Consider the following 6,279-nt stretch of genomic DNA (forward strand, 5'->3'; position numbering starts at 1 on the left):
ATAGGATGAGATTAAATAAATAGTCGTGCACAATACAACTGTATATACCTATATGTATCACAAAATGGTCAGTTGTGTCATCAATTGCACTATACTACACCTTTGAAGTAGTTGCACTCCCTTCTCATCCTGCCATTCAACAGTGGAATCACATGTTGAATCCAACTACAGCTAATAAATTTTGTGAAAGTACTCCTTTCCTATTACGAAACCTTACTTGATTAGACGTTGACACCCAAACATATACATGAGTACCATCAATAGCTCCCATGCAATAATATGCATAGTTATAAAGTCAGACTTGTCCTAACATAGATGAAATATATAAGCATGTAACGTAAATATAATTACCTCAAAATATGAATAGAATCGATAATCAATCCAAATCTTAGATGGAATCTCACTATTTTTCCATTGATGTAATGTTGCCCAAGGTGACAAATTCCACGCAAACAAGCATTTACGTGTTTAATTTTGACATGCACGGTTGCGCTTATTATGTCCAACTATTTGAAGAAATATGGCTAATTGTTCTGTGATGTTTTATGCCATGTGCATCTTCCAATAAAGATCTACATTTCAGTGAATTACATAATGTCATAAGTGTGTGTACATCTATATGTAGTTGATCCAAATGGTTTATTGGGTGACCATGAACAATATTTTGAGTAAAAGAGAAACCAACATCTCTATAATGGATGCACAATGCATGGACATCAAGGTAAATGTCTCAAGGCACCAAGCAGCATCACTAATGTGAGTTGAATTAGGAGTCATTGTCATTCAACATGTCTAACATGTCATGTTTTTCCAAACCAGTATAATATTTATAAATTTATTTATAAAATCTCTTCTGCAGATTATACATTTTTGTGTTCTCTTGCTAAATGAAGTATGCATTCATGTAATCTAAGACATTCAAAAAACTAAGCTAAATAAGTCACTTAACTATTGCATCATATGAATATCTCCAATAATTGACAGAATTTCAAGCAAATTTGCTACCAATAAACAAACCCCCCCACACCCCCCCCCCAAAAAAAAGAAAAAACCTCCCAACCCAAACACATATATACATTACATATATGCACATAGCAATTTAAAGAATAGCATATTATAAAGATTAGAATCAACAATAGAAATGAATTCCATGAGCAGAAAACAAACTCGGTCTGGCAAAGGCTGTTAACATTGGAAATGCAAGTGCTAGTTCTTTTTGATAAATCCTTTCTCACATCTTATTTGGCCTAGTAATAGGCGGATCAAACTCAATCAACGCATGTAAATTTAAGTAGTGAACGAGGGCAACGAAGATTTGGCAGAAGTAATTAAGAATGTCTTTAAATTACGTAGATTTAGTCCATTTTTAAGATATGCAGTTCATCAATAAGTTCATTAATGCCATCCATATTTTTAGATGTCATATGCAAAATCTTGACAATGCAAAATATACTTGAACTTGAAATTAGACTATTCAAAGCTCATGACCTATTACACTTTGTGAGATCACCTTCAGAAATCCTGCACAAGAAACAACTAATGAAATCAAGATGTTCATTATTCTAAAACTGCATAAAACAATTAAATAAACCTTCGTGTGCCAGCAATGGCTGACACGCATCCCCCATAAGAAGAACAAAGGGGCTGTCGGAGCAGCCTTCTATGTGTTGGTGATCGCCGACCAAATATCATAGGCGAAAAGATTGACAAGGGCAGGGAAGATTCCAGAGACAAAGGAGGGGAAAATAGAGAAAGGGCGGAGAAAATGCCATCTCTCGTCAATCCTTTGACCGAGCGTGTGGGAGAGAGAGAAAGCAAGGGCAGGGAAGTTCTTCACATACCTGCTGTAAGCTGCTATTGAAGAGTTGAAGACTCCTTCACTTCACTCCTAACAGGCAGGGATGAAGGAGAAAGAGACGAAAGCTAATGTGCAGGGATGAAGGTGCATATTGTGAGCCAGTTGTCATGCCTATGGTGGAGAAAATTTACAATGGTCTACAAAAAAACATATTCAGACGCTACAAACTATCCAATTGGTGCATAGCAACACTTCACCGTCATGAGGCTGAATTATCATTTAGGGGCGTTTGATAAATAAGAATTGGTAAAATTTTGGAATGAAAATTCTCATTTTAAAAAAAAAACACAACATTTTGATTCTAGAATTATAGATCAATTCTAGAATCAAAATACTGGGAATCAAAATCTGACACAAAGGGGTTTGATTTTGATTCTGGAAACGAAATTCCATCGACCCACGTTTCCTCGAGTTTGATTTAGCAAACCTTTAGCATACTTAGATTGAGAAAGAACAATGATTTAATGTGCAAAAACAATACAACGGTCCAAGGTCCTTAATACATTGCACTACGAAAAAAACACACCAGCTCTGGTGCTATATAGATGACTGAATTACTAACATGCCGAAAGCGTTAGGCAAAATCACATGGTAGCATATCACAAAGGACATTTATTTTTACATTAATGTTTTGATATATTTGATTATATATATCAATTGAATGGTGACTCTTATTTTTTAAAGAGCTGGCCAGTTTCAATTGTGCTACCAATTTCAATGCTATTGAAGTCGTTAGCCGGGTTTTGAGCGTCACTAAGCCAGCTCTGGTGCATTAACTCCAGCTCCAACGATCAACGTCATGCTGGAAACTTTTCCGGCCAGCTCCAGCGGTCAACGTCGTGCCGGAGCTACGACAATGCAGGTGCCGATGGCCTACGAAGCTTCAGATGAGGAACCCAAAACAAAACAGAGTAGAAACCATGGGACAGCAGGCCGACAGCCAGACTTCGACGATTCGTTGGCCTGCAAAAAATTAGTATGTTGCCGCCAGCGCAGCAGAGTCAGGTAAACGCTCTTTTAAAGAGATGACCATGTGACTTTATCTAGTTCAATCGTTTCTGAGATATTACTATCCTTTTTAGATGCAGAAATTGTCTTCGATCTTGTAGATTGCAAATATTTGCAATCGTTATTTTTGTTCAAGTATGCATGTCAAATGTTTGCCAAAATGCTTCACGAAGCATTTGTTTGAAAATGCAAAATTACAATTAACAGATCACTTGTGAATATGAATTCTAAAAGCGAAAAATTTCCTTGTCGTACTTTGTTTTCCATCTTTCCAAGCTGAGATCTTTATTCACAAGACTTCCTTGGATGTATAGTATTTGTATTTCTCTTTATCTTTAGTTTGGTAGCCAGAACCAAAACATGACATATTTCTAGTATTCAGATTGTAATGTGACACACATGGCCATAAATTTCATTGTTTAGTTCAATGTTTGTGTGTTTCAGGCTAATGAGCAGAGGATTTGCTTTCATCTTGAATGCATCTAATGCTTAGGTGCAGTTTAAGTACTTCAAGTGCTTGTCTTTTTCATCATGGCCTTGGTTTTTGTAAACAAGTCTGGACGTGTCTAGAATGACCTGGAATAGAGTCCCCCATTCATCTGTGGGGCCAGAATATTTCCAGTTAAAGGAAGAAGAATGGTTATGCTAGCACGTTCACAAACTGAAGCGCAACCCTTCATCTATTTTAATAATTCTCAACCATCGATATTGTAATAAATTGATTATTTCTGTTGATGAAATCATTGTGCAATCAGGCGTTTGTATAAATATCTCCTTATAATAACAAGCAGAAGCATCTCATAACAATTTGCCGTCTTCTTCCTTTGTTTTGCCCTGCATCTGCAGTGCTACTTGTCATAGACTCTCTCTGTTTTTGTTTGACTACTCTGCTCTTACCCTCTTCTGCGCAACAATTTTCAACCACAGGAGCTTTGTTACTGTTTTCTCTACAATTATGAGGACGTGTCTTTTCCTCTCAGCCAGTAGTTTACAATGCATATGGATCTCTCTCTCTCTCTCTCTCTCTCTCTATATATATATATATATATATATATATATATATATATATAAGTAGCCACATCTGGTTGGAATTCACTTGCTTCTCTGCAGAAGAAGCAGAAAATTTGTGCAGGAAGGGCAGACATTTCCTTTGCAGCATATTGCTCTCAAAAGGTAATGCACTTATATGTGACAAACATTGGTGAGTTTAATTATTCTTCAAGCATATTGTACACGTTTATCTAAAACCAACTGATTTCATACCAGGTTCCAATAGCAACACAAATGGCACAGAAAATGCCACATCTGTTGATGGTTTTCAATCTGAATGAAAACAGGAACTATCAGCTCAAACCTGTTGAGCCATCTAAGAACCGTCATTTTATATCACCTTTTAGCTATTTAGGAAATGAGCCTTCGTGAAAGATTGAAGATTTAGCTTTGTGAAATATGTGATGAAATTTTCCTTTTTCTAAATGTTCAGGTGGCAAAGTCAAAAGTATTGGTTTGCTACCTACATCTGGATACACATCAACTCTTCCACCTGTTCTGCTTGTAGTGTGATGTTTTTTCCCTTTTTCTATTATTTGCTTTCTGACAGAGCAGGATAACAGTGAAGGAATTTAATTTGCTAGTAAGAGGGAAAATCTCTTTGAACTTATCATATGTTTTGATCATGTTTAGAATTTATCATATGTTGTTGTCTAATCTTTTATGTCATAATCCTTGCATTACTGGAATGAACAGAACTTATTCTTGGCTACAATTTGGTTGCTGTTCTCCTATAAGGGGCTTGTTTTAACCGATATAAGGATTTATTCAGCTTGCAACCTGTCGTCTTCTCCTATCAGCCATATCATTGTGGCAACATCATGTATGCATCTTCAGCATTGTAAACATCCATTTTATGTAAGCTCCAGCTGAGTTTCACTGCAATGGTTAGTAAGCATCTTATTGTAACAAGCCCGGCATGCAAGGGCATATGTTGCACTGTAGTCCACCTTCTCTACTTGAGCATGACACTCAGCTAATTAAAAAATGTGCCTTAATCTCTCAATGATCAGGTCCGGACTATGGTTAGTTTGATAAACTTACACCCAATCGGCTTGACACCAGGTGGGCATTGAGTAAGAGACACTACAACAAAACTCATTGATGCTGACGATGGATAGTCCGTCGAGCTAGGGGAAAAGATTGCCGACGGACAACGTCGACCTCAAAAAAAGCCTGCAGGCGTATCCATCGCTGCAGAAATCGCTCGAGAAGGAAAAACTTTCCGACGACAGCCAAGGTGGTCGGCAAAGGAGCCAGGGAAGGCGGTGATTTTCCTGCATCTCTCTCGACACTAGTGGTGATCAGGATAGGATAATTCAGAAAAATAAAACTATGGCATAGGCGTACAACAACGGCACTAATCATGTTGATCTCCAAATATCCACCCTTTCGGTAACGAACATGGAGTGGCGGGAAACATTGGTGGGTAGATGGAAGGTCGTTAGGGTAACCTTCCACAGCCAGCGAAACCTGCCATTTTGCAAGATGATAAAAGTTGTTTTCGGTAGAGCTGAATAGGAACACAGAAGATTTGGGGATTATTGCATGTTTTCTTCTTCGTCTCTCTCTATCGGGCATCAATAATCGATTTGTCGCTGGTGGAGATTGTGGCAACGGTATCAAAACTCTCTCTCCTTCTCTCCCTACCTCTCTTATTTCGTTTTACTCTTATTTCGTTTTTATTATCGAGGGGACTTTTTGTCCCCAAATTTTACTTTTAGTTCCCATTTTATCAGCTCTTCCCCCCGTCTTTCTTTGTTATGTTTAAGCGTCAGACAATTTTTTCCTCATAAATGTCAGCCATGTACCCTGTTGATGATATGTTGATGAAACGCTAAAGTGAGGAATATGAGTGCGTATAGCCATTTTTGTGCGCTCAGTGTGAAGAGATATGTTTGGACTACCAAGAAACAGTATCGGTGCAAATAAATCCGAAAGAAATCGTATTGGTATAATCAAGTAACTATAACCAGATTCTACTTAATGCTAATTGATATCTACTTTTTACCTTCATTCTATGCCTAGTTGGCTTCGTGAGTTTGACTTTTGTTATTTAGTATGAAAGCAAATTGACTGCATTTCCACCATTTTTCAGCGGCCTTCTGTATCTTCTTTCTTTGCAACAACTCAAATACGTAAAAGTTTTTTGGCCTGCAACGCTCTCGTTTCTTATTCCTACAGGTACTGTGTGGGCTGCAACTAAATAAATGCACGGTGCTTGATTAGGTTTGGATTCAGCAACTCATTTGTGACTCCTATTAGTGAAAGTCTGGATCAGGTTTAGACTTGGTTGACTTGGTTGTTGGTGAAGCAAGTTGCTAGACTAGATAGGGCCTCAACAATGTCAAAGAATTGGTGGG

At 37.6% G+C, this 6,279-nt stretch overlaps 1 long non-coding RNA gene across 1 annotated transcript; it reads left to right on the forward strand.

Moving 5' to 3' along the window:
* The first annotated feature begins 2,460 nt into the window (after positions 1 to 2,460).
* On the forward strand, positions 2,461 to 5,749 carry LOC126410311 (uncharacterized). Its single transcript, XR_007574102.1, has 3 exons — positions 2,461 to 2,863; positions 3,977 to 4,039; positions 4,133 to 5,749. It is a non-coding gene; the product is annotated as an uncharacterized LOC126410311 (long non-coding RNA).
* Positions 5,750 to 6,279: the final 530 nt, after the last annotated feature.

Source organism: Nymphaea colorata, chromosome 8 (genome assembly GCF_008831285.2).
Source record: "Nymphaea colorata isolate Beijing-Zhang1983 chromosome 8, ASM883128v2, whole genome shotgun sequence".
NCBI lineage: Eukaryota > Viridiplantae > Streptophyta > Magnoliopsida > Nymphaeales > Nymphaeaceae > Nymphaea > Nymphaea colorata.